General features: G+C 40.9%; 2 long non-coding RNA genes across 2 annotated transcripts; both read right to left on the reverse strand.

Annotated features, from left to right (window-relative positions):
• Positions 1 to 7722: 7722 nt before the first annotated feature.
• Positions 7723 to 9799, reverse strand: LOC123041216 (uncharacterized). The gene is made up of 3 exons (XR_006418423.1): positions 9477 to 9799; positions 9149 to 9398; positions 7723 to 8571 (listed from the first exon to the last, which is right to left on the reverse strand). It is a non-coding gene; the product is annotated as an uncharacterized lncRNA (long non-coding RNA).
• A 2560-nt stretch (positions 9800 to 12359) lies between these two features.
• Positions 12360 to 14144, reverse strand: LOC123041217 (uncharacterized). Its single transcript, XR_006418424.1, has 4 exons — positions 14019 to 14144; positions 13730 to 13941; positions 13485 to 13607; positions 12360 to 13149 (listed from the first exon to the last, which is right to left on the reverse strand). It is a non-coding gene; the product is annotated as an uncharacterized lncRNA (long non-coding RNA).
• Between the last annotated feature and the right edge of the window lie 7353 nt (positions 14145 to 21497).

Below are 21497 nucleotides of genomic sequence, written 5' to 3' on the forward strand. Positions count from 1 at the left end.
CAGCTGAGTCAAGTGGTTGTGGTACCCAGACATTCTGATTATGTGTTCACTGACAGAATTCTTCTCCTCCATCTTACAACTAAAGAACTTGTTGGAGACTTCATATCTCTCAACCCGGGCATTAGCTTGAAATATCAACTTCAGCTCTTGGAACATCTCATATGCTCTGTGGCGTTCAAAACGCTTTTGAAGTCCCGGTTCCAAGCTGTAAAGCATGGCACACTGAACTATCATGTAGTCATCAGATCAAGCCTGCAAGATGTTCATAACATCTGCATCAGCTCCTGCAACAGGTCTGTCACCTAGCGGTGCATCAAGGACATAATTCTTCTGTGCAGCAAATAGGATAATCATCAAGTTATGGACCTAGTCCGGGTAGTTGCTACCATCATCTTTTAACTTAGCTTTCTCTAGGAACGTATTAAAACTCAAGTGAACGGTAGCATGGGCCATTGATCTACAACATAGATTTGCAAAGACTATTAGGACTAAGTTCATGATAAATTTTAGTTCAAATAATCAAATTACTAATGAACTCCCACTTAAATCAACATCCCTCAAGTTGTCTAAGTGATACATGATCCAAATCAACTAACCCATGTCCGATCATCACGTGAGATGGGGTAGTCTTCAATGGTGAACATCTCCATGTTGATCATATCTACTATATGACTCACGTTCGACCTTTCGCTCTCTAGTGTTCCGAGATCATGTTTGTACATGCTAGGCTCGTCAAGGTTAACCCAAGTATTCTGCATGTGCAAAACTGGCTTACACCTGTTGTATGTGAATGTAGAATCTATCACACCCGATCATCACGAGGTGCTTCAACATGACGAACTTTCGCAATGGTGCATACTCGGGGAGAACACTTGTATCTTGAAATCAAGTGAAGGGATCATCTTACAATGCTACCGTCGTTCTAAGCAAAATAAGATGCATAAATGATAAACATCACATGCATTCAAAATATGTGACATGATATGGCCATCATCATCTTATGCTTTTGATCTTCATCTCCAAAGCAACTGCATGATCTCCATCGTCACCGGCGCGACACCTTGATCTCCATCGTTGCGTCAGGGTCATCTCACCAACTATTGCTTCTACAACTATTGCTAACGCATAGCGATAAAGTAAAGCAATTACATGGCGCTTAGTGATTGACACGCAGGTCTTACAATAATTAAAGACAACCCTAAGGCTCCTGCCGGTTGTCGTACTCATCGACATGCAAGTCGTGAACTTCTTATAAAACATGATCATCTCATACATCAACATATATCATATCACGTCTTGACCATATCACATCACAACATGCCCTACAAAAAAAGTTAGACGTCTTCTACTTTGTCGTTGCAAGTTTTACTTAGCTGTTACGGGCAACTAGCATGAACCGTTCTTACCTATGCAAAACCACAATGGTGATTATCAAGTTTCTATTTAACCTTCTGCAAGGACCACCGTAATCAAATTAGATGCATATAAAGTGGGAGAAACAAACACCCGCCAGCCACCTTTATGCAAAAAAAGTTGCACATTAATCGGTGGAACCGGTCTCATGTACGTGGACATGTAAGGTTGGTCCAAGCTGCTTCATCCCACAATACCGTCGAATCAATAAGTAAAAAAACAAGGTAACTATTAATAAAAGTGGGCAAAAATGGTATTGCAATGCTTGAAAACAAGGCCTAGGGTTTATACTTTCACTAGTGCAAAGTCTCTCAACAATGATAACATAATTAAATCATATGGCAGTCCCTCAACGTGTGACAAAGAGTCACTCCAAAGTTCCTATTGCGGAGACAATAAGGTAAAATTGCTTGTAGGGTACGAAACCACCTCAAAGTTATTCTTTCTAATTAATCTTTTGAGCTATTCCTATAAGTGTCACAAACATCACTAGAGTTCGTACTAAAATAACACCATATGATACACAACAATCAACCCTAATGTCACCTAGATACTCCAATGTCACCACAAGTATCTGTGGGTCAATTATATGATATGCATCAAACAACTTAAGATTCATAATATTCAATCCAAGTATTCAACACAAAGAACCTCAAAGAGTGCCCTAAGATTTCTACCGGAGAAACAAGGACGAAAATGTGCATCAACCCCTACGCATATATTACCCCAATGTCACCTTGGGAATCCATGAGTTGAGTGCCAAAACATACATCAAGTGAATCAATAGAACACCCCATTGTCACCACGGGTATCCCATGCAAGACATACATCAAGTGTTCTGATAAGTCTCCAACATATCTATAATTTTTTATTGTTCCATGTTGTTATATTATCATTCTTAGATGTTTTACAATCCTTTTTACAATCATTTTATATCATTTTTGGTACTAACCTATTGACATAGTGCCAAGTGCCAGTTGTTGTTTTCTGCTTGTTTTTTACATCGCATGAAATCAATACCAAACGAAGTCCAAACGCAGTGAAACTTTTTGTGGATTTTTTCTGGACCAAAAGACACAAGATGGGCTGAAGAAGTACCAGAGGGGTGCCTCGAGGGGGGCAGAAGCCACCAGGGCGCGCCTGGAGGCCCAGACGCGCCCAGGTAGGTTATGCCCACCTTGGTGGCCTCCTGCACCGCCTCTTTGCTCTATAAATACCCCAATATTCTAGAAACCCTAGGGGAGTCGACGAAAATCAATTTCATCCGCCACAATTTCCAGAACCACCAGATCCAATCCAGACACCATCATAGAGGGGTTCATCATGTCCATTGGTGCCTCTCTAATGATGCGTGAGTAGTTCATTGTAGACCTACGGGTCCGTAGTTAGTAGCTAGATGGCTTCCTCTCTCTAATTTGATTCTCAATACAATGGTCTCTTGGAGATCCATATGATGTAACTCTTTTTACGGGGTGTTTGTTGGGATCCGATGAACTTTGAGTTTATGATCAGATCTATGTTTTTATCCATGAAAGTTATTTGAGTCTTCTTTGATCTCTTATATGCATGAGTGCTTATAGCCTCGTATTTCTTCTCCGGTATTTGGGTTTTGTTTGGCCAACTTTATCTATTTATCTTGCAATGGGAAGAGGTGCTTTGTGATGGGTTCGATCTTACGGTGCTTGATCCCAGTGACAGAAGGGGAAACGACATGTATGTATCGTTGCTATTAAGGATAACAAGATGGGGTCTATTTCTACATAAATAGATCCTTTCTACATCATGTCATCGTTCTTATTGCATTACTCAGTTTTTCCATGAACTTAATACACTAGATGCATGCTGGATAGCAGTCGATATGTGGAGTAATAGTAGCAGATGCAAGCAGGAGTCGGTCCACTAATTTTGGACGTGATGCATTTATAATGATCATTTCCTGGATATTGTCATGCATATTTTAAGTTCTATCAATTGCCCAACAGCAATTTGTTTACCCACTGTTTGCTATTTTTCTCGTGATAGTGAAACCTTCGGGCCCGGGTCTCTTCTTTAATATATTTGCCTTCACGATCTATTTTTATTTTCTTTTATTTTCAGATGTATTAAACCAAAAATACAAAAATACCTTTCTGCAATTTTTAGTAATTTATTTTATCTCACGTTCCCGCGAGATCTATTTATCCAATCTACTACAATTTTACCTGTCTTTTTACCCGTGAGGGATTGACAACCCCTCTCTTACATCGGGTTGCAAGTATTTGTTCTTTGTGTGCAGAAGCTGCTTACGTGGTGTTGCATGGTTCTCCTACTGGTTCGATAACCTTGGTCTTATCACTGAGGGAAATACCTACCATTACTGTGCTGCATCATCCCTTCCTCTTTGGGGAAATACCGACGTAGTTCAAGCAAACATCAAAAGGAATTTCTAGTGCCGTTGTCGGGAAGACATCATAAACATCCACCAGGTTCCTAATGACAAATGTCATCTCCTTGCAATTTACATTATTTGCCAGTTGCCTCTCATTTCCTCTCCCCCACTTCACAAAATATTGCCGTTTTATTCGCCCTCTTTTTCATTCGCCGTTTTCTCGTCAGATCTGTTTTCGAGTGCAATCTTATTGTGTAGTCACCATGACTCAAGAGAACACCAAGTTGTGTGATTTCTCAAATACCAACAACAATGATTTTATTACCACTCCGATTGCTAATCCCGCCACTAATGCGGAGTCTTGTGATATTAATAGTGCTTTGCTGAATCTTGTTACAAAAGATCAATTTTCCAGTACTCCTAATGAGGATGTCGCGTCCCATCTTAACACATTCGTGGAATTATGCGATATGCAAAAGAAAACAGATGTGGACAATGATGTTGTGAATTTGAAATTATTTCCGTTTTCTTTGCGAGATCGCGCAAATTTTTTGGTTTATTCTTTGCCTCGCAATAGTATCGCTTCTTGGAATAAGTGCAAGGATGCTTTTATTACTAAGTATTTTCCGCCCGTAAAAATCATTTCCCTTAGAACCCAGATCATGAATTTCAAGCAACTTGAACATGAGCATGTTGCACAATCTTGGGAAAGGGTGAAATTGATGCTAAGGAATTGCCGAACTCATGGGTTAAATCTTTGGATGATCATACAAAAAATTTATGCGGGGTTGAATTTTGTTTCTCGTGATCTTTTAGATTCCACCGCGGGGGGTACTTTTATGGAAATTACTTTGGGTGAAGCTACTAAATTGCTAGACAATATTATGGCAAATTACTCACAATGGCATACCGGAAGAGCTCCTACTAGTAAAAAAGTCAATTCAGTAGAAGAAATAAATTCTTTGAGTGAAAAAGTTGATGCTCTTATGAAGTTGGTTGCTAATAAAAGTGCTCCTATTGATTTTAATGATGTTCCTTTGTCTACTTTGATTGAGAAAAATAGTGATGCCATAGATGTGAATTTTATCTTGCGAAACAATTTCAATAACAATGCTTATAGAGGTAATTTTAATCCTAGGTCTTTTCCTAGTAATTCCTCTAATAATTATGGTAATTCCTATGGTGATCCTTCTTATAATAATAATAATAATAATAGGAATACCTATGATCTTGTGAATAATATTAAATAATTTATCAATACTCAAAAGGTTTTCAATGCTACGATAGAAGAAAAACTGAATAAAGTTGATGATATGTCTAGAAGTATTGATAGAATTTCTCATGATGTAGAAACTCTCAAGATGAAAAAATGTGTGCCTAAGGTTGAAGAATCAATTAAAGCTCTTTATGTTTCTATGGAAGAAAGTAAGAAAAGAACCGCTATGCTTAGAGCTAAAAGAGAATTTTTAGAAAAAGCGTTTTCTAGTGATTTCTTTCATTAAAGTGATGAAGATCTTAAAATGATTGGTGTTTCTTCTATTGATTCTTTGTTTAGTGAAATTAAGATTGATGAAAAATGGACTGGAGAAGAGTCAACTTTAGCTACAAGGCTTCCCGATAATTCGGAGGGTGAAAATCTTGTTAATTTTTTTTATAAAAGTGGGTTTGAAGAGGTCAAAACTTTAACTAGTGATGTGCCCGCTATTTTGGATTATGAAGACTTTAATTATGATAGTTGCTCTTTGGTTGATTGTATTTATTTGTTGCAATCCATGATAAATTCACCCCATGCTTATGAACAAAATAAAGCTTTTACTAAACATATTGTTGATGCTATGATGAAAGCTTCTGAAGAAAAGTTGGAATTAGAAGTTTCAATTCCTAGAAAATTACATGATGAATGAGAACCTACCATCAAAGCCAAAATTAAAAATTATGAGTGTTTTGCTTTATATGACTTGGGTGCTAGTGTTTCTACAATTCCAAAATCTTTATGTGATGTGCCTGGTCTTACAAATATTGAAGAATGCTCTTTAAATTTGCACTTGGCTGATTCTACTATTAAAAAGCCTATGGGTAGAATTAATGATGTTCTTATTCTTGTAAATAGGAATTACTTGCCCATAGATTTGATTGTTTTTGATATTGATTGCAATCCGTCTTGTCCTATTGTACTTGGTAGATTGTTTTTACGTACTATTGGTGCCGTGATTGACATGAAAGAAGGCAATATTAAATTTCAATTTCAACTAAGGAAGGATATGGAACACTTCCCTAGAACAAGAATTAGGCCACCATATGAATCAATCATGAGGGCATCGTATGGATCTAGAACTAAAAATGACAACACTTAGATCCTTTGCATTATGCCTTGCTAGGGGCGTAAAACGATAGCGCTCGTTGGGAGGCAACCCAACTTGTATCTTTTTGCTTTTTGGTTGTCTTGCTGTTTTCAATAAAATACCCAATTATGCCTCTGATTAGATGTGTTTTTTGGTTCAAATTAGTGTTTGTGCCAAGTAGTGCCTTTTGGATGATTTGGGTGAGAGTTGATTTGATCTTGCTGAAAAACAGAAGCTTCCGCGCTCACGAAAATAATTCCCATTTTTAAGAGAAGAGTGCTTTTGAGTTGATTATTTTGTAGAAGATTAATATACAAATTGTCCATGTTGTCCTAATATTTTAGAATTTTTGGAGTTACAGAAGTATTCGAAGTTTCAAGGTTGCTACAAATTGTTCTGTTTTTGACAGATTCTGTTTTCTTTGTGTTGTGTGCTTGTTTTGATGATTCTATGGTTCCTTTGAAGAGTTTTTGCCATAGAAAAGTTCGAATACAGTAGATATAATGCAAAAATAAAATATGAATGGATTTGCAACAGTACTTATAGTAGTGGTTTGCTTTCTTATACTAACGGATCTCACGAAGGTTTTGTTGAGTTTTGTGTGATTGAAGTTTTCAAGTTTTAAGGATTAGAAAAAGGCTAAGCTTGGGGATGCCCGAGGCACCCCAAGATAGTATTCAAGAAGTAGCAAGCAACTAAGATTGGGGATGCCCCAGAGTGGCATCCCCTCTTTCTTCTAACAACCATCGGTATTTTACTTGGAGCTATATTTTTATTCGTCACATATTATGAGTTTTGCTTGGACTGTCTTGTATGATATGAGTCTTTGCTTATTTTGCTTTGTGTTTTAAGTCTTGAATTCTTGCTGGACACACTGATACGTCTCCAACGTATCTATAATTTATGAAGTATTCATGCCATGCTTATAATATTTCCACATGATTTTGGTATGATTTGATTAGAACTAACGCAGACTGACGCTGTTTTCAGCAGAACTACAGTGGTGTTGTTTTTGTGCAGAAATAAAAGTTGTCGGAATGCGCTGAAAATAAACAGAGATTTTTTTGGGAAAATATAAAAAAATACTGGAACAAAAATCTACCGGAGGGGGGTCCCGTGGGCTCCACGAGGGTGGGGGCGCGTCCACGCCCCTAGGTCGCGCCCTTGTGCCTCGTGGACTCCCCGTGGGGGCCCCCTGACTTGTTCTCGATGCCAATCTCTCCTATAAATACCCAACCCTCCAGAACATAACCTAGATCAGAAGTTCCGCCGCCGCAAGCCTCTGTAGCCACGAGAAATCAATCTAGGCCCTCTCTGGCACCCTGCCGGAGGGGACCATCATCACCGGAGGCCATGGAGGAGGATCCCGGAGGGGCCATCATCGCCATGAAGGCCATGGACCAGAGGGGGAACCTCTCCCCATCCAGGGGGGAGGCCATGGAGGAGGAAGCACAAGGGGGATGTAACGACCCGAATCTGATAAGATTCAATGTCTCTGTGCTCACCGTGCTAGTCCCTGGATCGATTCGCTAGCACACACAGTACATATGAATATCAAATAACAAGTGCATCATTTACTATAACGTATGATCCAAAATTTATAAAGTATTACAAACTGAATAGCACATGGCTAACTTATTCAATAATAACAGCGAAAATGTAGCATAATAGACGATGAGTCCCGTCAATGCCCACTGGTAAAAATGTTGAGTGAAGACTCGCGACCCTACTGTATCTCAATGATCATCTGAAAATCCTCCAACATGATAAGTTGCAGCCACAAGGGTCAATACATTGAATGTATTGGCCAATCACACAATAAGATATAGCAAACCTACATCCACAAGTAAAGTATGACAAACAAAACACTCAAGTTAATTTGGAGAAGAAAGTCTTCACCTACCTCCACTACCTGAACTCACAACCACCCCTAATTCATTCACCCAAGATAACCCCAAAGATTCTAAGTAAACATGACAAGAACTTCAGAAGTATCTCAAATGCGCTCTATCAGTGGCGCATTCTCTAGGAACAATAGAGCGCTCTGCCAAGGACGCATTCACCTGATTTAAGTTCCGAAAACTAAACCTCGCCTCAAGTGCGCTCTGTCAATGGCGCATTCTCTAGGGACAATAGAGCGCTCTGCCAGTGATGCATTCACGTGGTTAATAATCCCGAGCCTACGGCTATAAACACTCACCACTTTCATGGATCACTCAACACATCCCACGTCTACCATGGCAAGTTGATCACACCATCACATAATACAATCAATATCAGAATATGACAACAGAGAACATACAGGTCAAACCAAGCACATGTCATAGAATAAAAATCACACATGCATACTAGAATATAGGATAAGCAAAATCAAAAGTGCAAACTTGCCTTGAACGGTGTTGAAGTACTCTAACGATTAATTCTGATCCGCTTCACACTCCGGACAATCTATACGATAACGAAGGCACCAATAAATAAACCGCATTCACATAACACCACATTAAAGTCAACAGCAAGGAATTCAAATAAAACTTAAATAACAGAACATATCAGTAGGTATATATTATCTACATGCTAGTAGGATCACAATGCAAAAAGAATCAACTAATTTGGATCAACGGTTTAAAAGATATGGCCTCCGGAAGATAAATTCTAAATTTGAGCAAATTCAAATTTAAACAGTTCAAAAATGTGAAATCTTGGTTCTACGATATTCTCCTGGTCACTATGAGTACACAGGAAAAAGAATCAATGAATTTGGAGTTACGGATCTCAAGATATACCTAAATGAACATTTGATATGGAATCTGTCAAAAGAATATTGTGTCAAAAATAGATCTTTTCGAAGAACTGCTGCGGCTGTGGATGTGCCACGTGGCGCATTACTATTGCCGTTGATGTGTTCGCTGTGGAGGTTAAACGATGGACGGCCGCAACTTAACAGATAACGATCCGGAAATAAAAAAACACAGATGATCTAATCCCGACCGTTTAAAGAACATCGGACGGCAGGGAACGTGCTCACCTGAGAACAGAGCTGGGCGTCGTCGGAGTTGGAGAAGGACGGCGCCGGCGGCTCGGTGGTGATACGGGCGACGGCTACAAAGGGCCTCCGGCTACACAGATATGACCTACGAGTGGAGAGCGCGACGGAGATGAAGTGGGTGACCTCCGACACAATTGGAGCTTGCTCCGGTGGCGACAGTGACCGGCTGGAGCGGTGACGGCGGAGTTGAGCTTCGGGTCGAGGTCAGTACGGTCGTTTAGATGCGTCCCTGCACGAACTAGGAGTCAGGGAGAAGGAGGAGACCAACTAGAAGTTGATAGAGCATGAGGAGGGGCTGTGAACCCACGGCAGCGACGAACTTGACCGGCGACAGGAGCTCTTGCAGCTAACTCCGGCCAGATCGGGACGAGGTCTTAGGGCACGGGAGGCGACGATTTTGGTGAAAACCGAATGAGAAGAACGAGGGGATTATTTATATGGAGTCAGGACAAGGCGAGGGGCAGCAGATCGATCGATTCGATTCGACGTGGGTTCGGCTCCTACAGAAGTTCAGAAGAACACGGCTGAGAAACAAAAGAAAATAGAAGAAGAAGAGGCGTGCGGGGTGAGTTGCGGTCTAAGTTGCTAGAATGGGCCGGCCTGCTAACCACAGCACGCTGCACTGCACGCTTGGGCGAAAATACAAACTGGGTTGCGCCCTAAGGCCCGGATGAACAGTAATATCTGCGAACATATATTACAGAAATAATCTATAATGCTAACAGAATAAATTATAGAATCTATAAATACTAAAATTGCACATGTAAATAAATACAAATTCACTAAAAAAACATATTGTAAATATATATATATATTAATATATAGAATATAGTGAATATATAATATATATATATATCATATATAATATGCAATACAAGCATATAAGAGCATTATATAACAACTATAAAATAATTTTGTGTTTCTACAAAGCCAAAATAATTTAGGTAGACACCTAGAATATATTCTTAGCGATTTCCAAATATAATTAATAGGGGAGAAGTCATATTATCTCCACTCCAAATATATTGCCTTGTTTGGAAAATGCTTTGAATATTCAGAAAATTCAAATATGCATAGAAATCATGATGACAAAGAATGATCCTATTAACATTCCAAATTTGAAAATTTGGATGTTACAAATCTACCCCCCTTCAAATGAATCTCGTCCTCGAGATTCGAGTTGGCTAGCAAAGGTTAAAGGTGCCTACTTGATATAATCCATACTCCAAAGTTCAAGGCTTACTCATTGCATATTTCAAAATCTCCCTTGACACGACTAAATATGATGCATCAATGCTGAAAGAACGGTCACAATACTTGATCTTAATTAAGAGTCTTACCAAAGACTGATGCATTATATGGTCTTCCTACCCTCGTGTGATTCACATGTCCACTTTCAAAGTGATCAATCTCATTCTCTTCAGAATTCCCATTGTCAAAATTCATTTTCCTTAGCTCAGGAAAATTTGTTGAATAGTGCCCTGGGTTCCTGCATCTGTAACAAAGTAACTGGCTTAGATCCTTCGTTGTGGGCGTTGAAAGGTCGTGGTCGTCGTTGCCATTCCTCTGACCATTGTGGTTGTGTCCATTGTTGTTGTGATGATTATGCCCATCATGGTTATGACCATTATAAATGTCCACTCTAGAATCATAGTACTTAGAAGATGCTGACGAATTATGGTGCTTCCATTGTCCTCCAGAGTTGAGCTCTGTGTCGCTTGCCTTTCTCTTGCGGTTCTCCACCTGTTGAAACTTTCCTTCAAGTACAATAGCCTTATCAATAAGCTCCTGACAGTTATTGAATGTCGCCACTGTCAACTGAATACTCAACTCATCATCCAGACCTTCAAGAAATTTCTCATGTCTAGCTGCATCAGTGTTAACATCATTAGGGGCATAGCGTGCAAGATTATTGAATTCCTCCACATATGCATTCACAGTGCGACCTCCCCGACACAAGTTGCGGAACTCCTTCTTCTTCAGACTCATGGCACCAGCAGACACATGTGCGGCGTGAAAACCTGCCTGAAACTGCTCCCAAGTGATAGTAGCAATAGGATAAGTGACCAAGTAATTGTCCCACCATGCTGCGGCTGGTTCTTCTAACAAATGCGAGGCAAACCTCACTCTCTCTGCATCAGTGCAACCAACTGTCTCCAAATTCCTATTAACTGAGCGAAGCCAATCATCAGCCACAATAGGTTCACGGGTGCTAGAAAACCTCTAAGGATTCAACCTCAAGAAATGAGTAAGTGCATCAACTAGGGGTGGTCGTGGATTATTGTTGTTGTTGTTGTTATTGTTGTTGTTCTGGTTTTGAACAAGTAACTAGATCAACTGAGTCTGTCCCTGAAGCAGCTGCTGCATGTATGGTGGTATGTCATTGTTGTTGTTGTCTCCTGAACCACTGCCTCTAGAGTTACGCCTCGGTGGCATCTGATGGGTGAGCAGGGGTGAGATATAGACAGAAATAGGTCTAAGGGGAAAACACTACCCATATGCTCATGCTAGCAACTAATACTCCAACAACAATAAAAGCAAACACTAAATTCACACAAGTCACCAAAACTACCCTAAATTAATCACATCAAAAGAGCACATATGATCAATCAAAGCACCCAATTGCATAATACAAACAATCCATGAAATATGAGAACACGGAAAGCAATGACCAACCAAACACATGACATATCACACAACACAAGCAAAACCTACACGTAAGATCATATCCACAAGAGATATGATCTCATCATACTACCGCAAATCGTTTATTGAACACAACTTAGGAATGGTGGTCTGCCAACTAAAGTCCTTAAATAACACTAATATATAATTCCAGGGGTCATCTATATTTGAAAAGTAAATATATGAGTACAAGAGTATAAACTAACAAGTAGACAACAAGTTGTAAAGTAATTTTTTCACTCCTATGGCTTTTCTAATCCATTTTCTAGGGTCACGACCTACAATCAACACACTGCTCTAGTACCATCTGTAATGACCCGAATCTGATAAGATTCGATGTCTCTGTGCTCACTGTGCTAGTCCCTGGATCGATTCGCTAGCACACATAGTACATATGAATATCAAATAACAAGTGCATCATTTACTATAACGTATGATCCAGAATTTATAAAGTATTACAAACTGAATAGCACATGGCTAACTTATTCAATAATAACAGCGAAAATGTAGCATAATAGACGATGAGTCCCATCAATGCTCACTGGTGAAAATGTTGAGTGAAGACTCGCGACCCTACTGTATCTCAATGATCATCTGAAAATCCTCCAACATGATAAGTTGCAGCCACAAGGGTCAATACATTGAATGTATTGGCAAATCACACAATAAGATATAGCAAACCTACATCCACAAGTAAAGTATGACAAACAAAACACTCAAGTTAATTTGGAGAAGAAAGTCTTCACCTACCTCCACTACCTGAACTCACAACCGCCCCTAATTCATTCGCCCAAGATAACCCCAAAGATTCTAAGTAAACATGACAAGAACTTCAGAAGTATCTCAAGTGCGCTCTATCAGTGGTGCATTCTCTAGGAACAATAGAGCGCTCTGCCAAGGACGCATTCACCTGATTTAAGTTCTGAAAACTAAACCTCGCCTCAAGTGCGCTCTGTCAATGGCGCATTCTCTAGGGACAATAGAGCGCTCTGCCAGTGATGCATTCACCTGGTTAATAATCCCGAGCCTACGGCTATAAACACTCACCACTTTCATGGATCACTCAACACATCCCACGTCTATCATGGCAAGTTGATCACACCATCACATAATACAATCAATATCAGAATATGACAACAGAGAACATACAGATAAAACCAAGCACATCTCATAGCATAAAAATCACACATGCATACTAGAATATAGGATAAGCAAAATCAAAAGTGCAAACTTGCCTTGAACGGTGTTGAAGTACTCTAACGATTAATTTTGATCCGCTTCACACTCCGGACAATCTATACGATAACAAAGGCATCGATAAATAAACCGCATTCACATAACACCACATTAAAGTCAACAGCAAGGAATTCAAATAAAACTTAAATAACAGAACATATCAGTAGGTATATATTATCTACATGCTAGTAGGATCACAATGCAAATAGAATCAACTAATTTGGATCAACGGTTTAAAAGATATGGCCTCCGGAAGATAAATTCTAAATTTGAGCAAATTCAAATTTAAACAGTTCAAAAATGTGAAATATGGGTTCTACAATATTCTCCTGGTCACTAAGAGTACACAGGAAAAAGAATCAATGAATTTGGAGTTACGGATCTCAAGATATACCTAAATGAACATTTGACATGGAATCTGTCAAAAGAATATTGTGTCAAAAATAGATCTTTTCGAAGAACTGCTGCGGCTGTCGATGTTCCACGTGGCGCATTACTATTGCTGGTGATGTGTTCGCTGTGGAGGTTAAACGATGGACGGCCCCAACTTAACAAATAACGGTTAGGAAATAAAAAGAAACACAGATGATCTAATCCTGGCCGTTTAAAGAAGATCGGACGGCAGGGAGATGTGCTCACCTGAGAACAGAGCTGGGCGTCGTCGGAGTTGGAGAAGGACGGCGCCGGCGGCTCGGTGGTGATATGGGCGACGGCTACAGAGGGCCTACGGCTACGCAGATATGACCTACGAGTGGAGAGCGCGACGGAGATGAAGTGGGTGACCTCCGACACAATTGGAGCTTGCTCCGGTGGCGACAGTGACAGGCTGGAGCGGTGAAGGCGGAGTTGAGCTTCGGGTCGAGGTCAGTACGGTCGTTTAGATGCGTACTTGCACGAACTAGGAGTCAGGGAGAAGGAGGAGACCAACCAGAAGTTGATAGAGCATGAGGAGGGGCTGTGAACCCACGGCAGCGACGAACTTGACCGGCGACAGGAGCTCTTGCAGCGAACTCCGGCCAGATCGGGACGAGGTCTTAGGGCACGGGAGGTGACGATTTTGGCGAAAACCGGATAAGAAGAACGAGGGGATTATTTATATGGAGTCAGGACAAGGCGAGGGGCAGCAGATCGATCGATTCGATTCGACCTGGGTTCGGCTCCTACAGAAGTTCAGAAGAACACGGCTGAGGAACAAAAAAAACAGAAGAAGAAGAGGCGTGCGGGGTGAGCTGCGGTCTGAGTTGCTGGAATGGGCCGGCCTGCTAACCACAGCATGCTGCACTGCACGCGTGGGCGAAAATACAAACTGGGTTGCGCCCTAAGGCCCGGATGAACAGTAATATCTACGAAGATATACTGTACAGGAAATATATCGCTAAAACTAAAACTCCAGAATAAATTCTAAAATACTATAAACACACAGTAAAATATTATATCTATGCTAGAAAATAGTGAACATTTTTAAGACACAAATTCACTTTAAACATATATATATATATATATATATATATATATATATATATATATATATATATATATATATATATATATATATATATATATATATAGACACACACACACACACACACACATTATGCAATACAAGCATATAAAGAGCATTATATAACAACTATAAAATAATTTTGTGTTTCTACAAAGCCAAAATAATTTATGTAGACTCCAGAATATATTCTTAGGATTTTCCAAATATAATGAATAGGGGAGAAGTCATATTATCTCCACTCCAAATATATTGCCTTGTTGGAAAATGCTTTGAATATTCAGAAAATTCTAATATGCATAGAAATAATGATAAAAAGAATGATCCTATTAACATACCAAATTTGAAAATTTGGGATGTTACAGGGGAGAACCTCTCTTCCTTTCTCTCGGTGGCGCCGGAGTGCCATCGGGAGGGGAATCATCACCGCGGTGATTGTCTTCATCAACATCACCATCCTCATCTCTTTTACGCGGTCCACTCTCCCGCACCCCGCTATAATCCCTACTTGAAGATGGTGCTTTATGCCACATATTATGATCCAATGGTGTGTTGTCATCGTATGATGTTTTGAGTAGATATCCTTTGTCTTTGGGTTGATTGATGATCTAGATTGGTATGAGTTGTATGTTTTATTTTGGTGTTGTCCTATGGTGCCCTCCGTGTCGCGCAAGCATGAGGGATTCCCGCTGTAGTGTGTTGCAATATGTCCATGGTTTACTTATTGTCTATGTTGCTTGAGTGACAGAAGCATAAACACGGATAAGTGGGTCACGACGTATGGGAATAAAGTGGACTTGATATGTTAATGCTATGGTTGGGTTTTACCTTAATGATCTTTAGTAGTTGTGGATGCTTGCTAGAGTTCCAATTATAAGTGCATATAATCCAAGAAGAGAAAGTATGTTAGCTTATGCCTCTCCCTCATATGAAATTGCAATGGTGATTACTGGTCTTGTTAACAATTGCCTAGGATAATTCTGCACACCGACCCATCATTATTCCACACTTGCTATTTATAATATTTAGTAATATATTATAACTTTATGATGACAACACCTATTTTTATTTTAGCTCTCCGATATCATACAAAGTTATCCTCTTCATACCCACAACGTAGTTTTATTTCTTGTTTCTAGTTGGAAGCAAACGTTCGGTGTACGTAGAGTCGTATCAGTGGCAGATAGGACTTGAGAGACTATTGATCTTGCCTTTAGCTCCTTATGGGTTCGACACTCCATACCTATCACTTCCATCTTTGGGAATTGCTACGATGATTCCCTGCACTTGGGGATTATCAAGCTCTTTTTTGACGCCGTCGCCGGGGAGCAATAGCATGGGGTTGATATTCTCGTGTATGCTTGTTTGCTTTCTTCACTAAGTAGTTTTTGTTTCCCCTTTTAGTTTTGCTTAGTTGTGGGTGAAACATACAAAAAAATCAAAAAAATTAAAATACAAATAGATGCACTTGCCTCACATGCCTAAAATGTTTTTCAAAAAGAGAAGTGATTGGAAATTTATGCATTGAAGAAGTGAGGGTTGACCTTGAGCACTTGTGTTCATACTCATGGAAACAATGTAAAAAAATTCATGGAAGTTTCTCCGTAAATAATTATCCCCTTGTATATATCCATTGTATTATAAAAAATAATTTGCCAAGCTTTGGTTTTAGGATGATTAGATTGCTTGTTTACTATGTGCAGTACAAAAACAGAAACTTTAGCCGTAGCGCGTGAATTTACATTTTTTACTGGAAAGTCAAATGGGTCTGAAACTTTTTGTACATCACTTCTGTACAAACTTTTTAAATTGTCTTATTTTATTTAGAAATTTTGGAGTTACAGAAGTTTACTAAATTTCTAGATTACTACAGACTGTCCTGTTTTTGACAGATTCTGTTTTCTATATGTTGTTCGCTTATTTTGATGAATTCATGGGTAGTATCGGGGGGTATGAACTATGGTGAAGTTGGAATACAGTATATAAAGTGCTAATATTAAATTGAAATGAGTTTGCAACAGTACCTAAAGGTAGTGATTTTCTTTATTATACTAACGGATCTTACAAAGTGTTTGTTAAAGTTTTGTGTGGATGAAGTGTCCGAAGAACGAGGAGTTAGCGATGTGAGAAGAATAAAGAGAGGCAAGAGTTCAAGCTTGGGGTGCCCAAGGCACCCCAAGTAAATATTTCAAGGATACTCAAGCATCTAACTTGGGTATGCCCCGGTTGGCATCCCATCTTTCTTCTTCAACAATTATTGGTATACCTCGGTTTTTGTTTTGTTCGAATAATTTGTGTCCTTTGTGTTTCTATTTTTTTAGGAACCATGCTAGTATGAGACAACCCTTCAATGATATTATAGAATGCCTTTTGTTCTTCACTTAAATCTTTTTGAGTATGGTTTTATAGAATGCTTCATGTGCTTCACTTATATATTTTGAGATTGGATATTGGTTATTCTATATTAATTGTAGAATGCTCCATGAACTTCACTTATATCTTTTGGAGTATGAATAATACTATCATCTAAAGTGGGTTTGGAAGAGTGTCAACTTTAGGAATTAGTGATCCCAATATTTTGGAGGGTGTTGAATCTTAGTGTGATATTTATGGAAGTGGATTTGGAAGTGTCAACTTTAGTTAGTAATTATTCAACTATTTCGGAAGAGGTGCCAATTGATTATGAGAAGGAAGTTGTTATCTATGTTGATAATTGTGATGACATGTATGCTACAAAAAAAAAATTTAACCATGAAACTTGTCATCATAATTTTAATTTTCAATTGGGTTATACCTCACATGATAGTTATTTTGTTGAGTTTGCTCCCACTATTCCGAATGAGAATTTTTTTTCTTATGTGGAGAGTAGAAAAATTTCTGTGCTTGTAGATCATGAAAAGAATGCTTTATGTGATGGTTATATTGTTGAACTCATTAATGAGGCTATTGAAAATTATTATGAGGGAGGAATACATGCTTGTAGGAGTTGCAATAGTATCAAGTTTCCTCTCTATGTGCTTAAGGTTTTGAAGTTATACTTGTTTTGCCTTCCTATGCTAGTTGATTCTTGTTCCTATAAATTGTGTGCTCGAAAAATCCCTAGGCATAGGAAGTGGTTAGGTTTAAATGTGCTAGTCATATTATTCATGATGCTCTCTTTATGTTTCAATTCTTATCTTCTATGTGAGCATCATTAAGTAATCATGCCTAGTTAAAAGGCATTAAGGAAAAGCGCTTGTTGGGAAACAACCCAATATTTACCCTGTGACGCCCGGATAATTAAGCTACAGTAATCCTTTGCTAATGATGCCATGTCATCACGATTACTGTTGTTCGACCCGCATTGATTCAAAACCAGTTCAAATTCAAATTCAAATTAAAGCCAAAATTTTAAAGTTTTCATAATGTCAAAACTAAAATGATAATCCTATGGCAAATATTCCATAAACACTTATGGTGGTGAACCAACATATTTATAAAGTACTTAGATGCCTTAAAATAATTAAAACAGGGACTAAAACAATTAATTAAATGTTTTTTGAATAATAATAATAATTGCAAAGTATTTTAATTAAATACTAAAACTAAATGTGGCAGGCATAAATGACTAATGTTGAATTAGGGGCTAGTATTATATTCTGTAAACCTAAAAATAAAAGAAACTAAAAGGATAACAGAAAACTATAAAATGAAAAAGAAAACAAAACAAAACAGAAATAAAACAAAGGCCCCCTTCTCTTGAGCCACCTATCCCATCTACCTAGCAGGCCTGCACAGTCGAGCCCAGCTCACCCTCATCTCCCTTCTCTGTTCACACAGCGGGATCGTGGCAATGATTCACCGGCGCCATGGCCACCGATGGCGCCGTGGCAGCCACCCCGCGCCTCCATGTCGTTTCCCCCGACGGACAAGAGCATCCCCAAACCCTAACCCTGGTTGATCCCTCCTCATTCTCCCCTCCGCCTAGCCCCTCGTCCAGATCCCCTTCCCCTCATCTCCCGACGCATCATCGCCGCCGCCACTCGCCATTGACGCGACCACCATGTCCTTCGCGCGATTCACCATGCACGTCCGCCTAGCCACGGACCGCCTCATCCATTGGTGCAATCCGTTGGAGACGGGGAGCACTGCAGAGCCGGAACGCCGTCGTCGTCCTCCTCGGACCACCGCGGCTCCGCCACCCCGATCTGTCCTCTGCTGCTCCTAACCTCTCGACGAGCCTCCTTGTGCCTTCACTGTGAGCTCCTCCCTCGGGTCCCCTATTTTCCCTTCGATTTGGATGCCGTAGGCCGCCATCACCGTCGTGTCCCCCGCATACGTGTATGCGTACGTGCAATAGCTGCTCCTGTTGCTGCGATGCCGCTGTTGATGCGCTGCTGCCGCTCGCCTCTTGCAGCCGCCCACACCCTCGTTCGCCTACGCCCCTGACGCCCAGCGCGCCCCTTGGCCAATAGCCGCCCGCGCCTGCTACCACTTTGCCGCCGTCCGCGCATGCTGGCGCTCGCCGTAGCTTCGGTCGCCACTCGCTAGCTGCGGCTCCTTGCTTGCTGCTTGCCTCTGCTACTTTTCTACCGTTGACGCTGCTCGTCCCGCCGTTGCTCTGCTTGCTGCTTAGCTGCTGCTCTGCTGCCAACTGCTGTTGCTCTGCCTTGCTGCTGCGCTGCTGCTTGCAGCTGGCCATGGCAAAGGCCATGGCCGTGGTGTGTGTGTGGGCAGCGTGTGAGTGTGTTGTGTGTGTGGTCACCGGCCGGCCGGCTCTTTCTAAATGAGGTCGGGGCCTTTAGTTAGCTAATTAGCACTCCTATACTAGTTAGACTAATTAGTGGTTACATATATTGCAAATGACATGTGGCCTCCACTTGTAGTTGAAAGATAAATAAGTTCTAAAATATCTAAGCCTGTGGCAGGTGGACCCTCTCCTCTGAATATCCACTTAAAAGGAAAATGCTAAAATATGTGTGAATGACACCTGGGTCCCACTGGTCCAATTGACCAGTCAAATTGCTGACTAGGATAACCTACTCAATGACATGCGGGTCCCCTGGGCCCTTTGACTAATCAACGGTCTCAGTTGACTGCTGACTAGGCAGTCAACTAGACCCCACCTGTTAGCCACTAAAGCCACTGCTGTGTACACTTCTTTGTGTACACTTGGCAATTAAATATTAATTTATTTTCGAATTAAATAATTCCAGAATATTGCTAAAACTTTGAAAAATCATAGAAAATAATCCATAACTCGGTTGAAAATGTTTTATACATGAAAGTTGCTCAGAACAACGAGGTGAATCCAGATACACGGTCCATTCGTCCGCCACGCGTTCCTTGCATAACGAACATGCAACTTTTTTCCTCCGGTTCATTTGTCTGACAGACGTCCGGAACCGGGAAAACTTTCCTGGATGTTTCCCCCTTCCCCGGTATCGCGTAGCACTGCGTTAGAACGCCCCTAGCGCTACTTTTTGTCTTGTCATGCATTGTATTGCTCTTGTATTCTTTGTATTTACTATTTCTTCCCCCTCTTCTCTCCGGTAGACCCGAGACCACTGCTGATCCCCCTGTGATCGACTACGTCACCGACGACCCTTCTTCCCTTTCAGCGGAGCTTCCAGGCAAAGCCCCCTCTTTTGATCATCCCGATATCGCCCATTCCATACTCTCATGCTTGCATTAGATTTTGCTACTATTTTTGATTGCTCCTATTCTGATGCATACCCTGCTTTTGTACCTGCTGTTGTACCTTACCTGTTTATCCTAAACTGCTTAGTATAGGTTGGCTAGTGATCCATCACTCACCCCCACCTTGTCCTTGTTGCCCCTTCTTCATCATCGACGACTCGATCAACGTGATCGACGACCGGAGCTCGACACCTCACATCACATCACGCCCCTTTTTGCTGCTCGACTCTGCAGAGTTACCATTGAGTGTCGAGGGTGGAACCTCATACATCACTCTTGATGAGATCTCTGTAGTGTAGCTATTCGGTCGTGGTCAATGAGGGTGATTTCCTCTTTCACCATTCCCGTTACGGCTCTGTCGTGCAACACCTCAAGTGTGAACCTCAAGGGTCGATCCTCTTACGTTCACCTTGATGATTACATCAAGTGGAATCCACCGGGGTTGATTCCTCGGGTTTTCCCCTTGATGTCTGGACACACTGTTACCTTGACTTTAACGGAGACCGTTGTGAAATCCGGGCGGGCCCGGAGAGCACCCGTGCAATGTGACAGTGGCGGCTGGCTGTTTAGCGGTATCACCCGGGAGGGGGTGATAGCTCCGGACTTGTCCCGACAGCCGTCACTTCTTTTTAATAATGCACTAACAGGTTTGGGTATTTGTTCTGAGCTGGCCTTTGGCCTTTACGCACTAACCACCATGCGAGAATAGTTATGGGCCTCGACGTCGCAGTATCAGCCGAAGCTTTGTCATATGTCCAGTTCAGCATTGTGGCACGGTCGGATCGTGCTGGCCATTCAAGGCAGTGCTGGTATCCACCCTGCACACAACGACCCGGAGTGCTGCGGGCGATGGGCCCAAAGACCCCGGAGTGCTTAGGATGTAGACCGGCGGGGATCTCTCAACCGAGCCTAGGTAGGGCTGCGACGTGTTGATCTTACGAGACCGGGCATTGACCCCAGAAAGGTGTGTCCGGCCAGAGTGATCGAGCGTGTTGGGTAACGTGGTGCACCCCTGCAGGGAAGTTATATATTCGAATACCGTGTCCACGGTAATGGACGTTCAGACTTATATCCTGATCTTATACAACTACAAATGGATACTTGAGATATGTGGCTTCGGGATTGCTTTCTCGCAGGGAGTCGAGGAAGGATCTCTGGGCGTTAATGCTACAACATGCTTGTTAATTATAAGCTGCTATTCTTTACTCTTCTACATGCTGCAAGATG

This window comes from Triticum aestivum, chromosome 2B, assembly GCF_018294505.1.
Source record: "Triticum aestivum cultivar Chinese Spring chromosome 2B, IWGSC CS RefSeq v2.1, whole genome shotgun sequence".
Taxonomy (NCBI): domain Eukaryota; kingdom Viridiplantae; phylum Streptophyta; class Magnoliopsida; order Poales; family Poaceae; genus Triticum; species Triticum aestivum.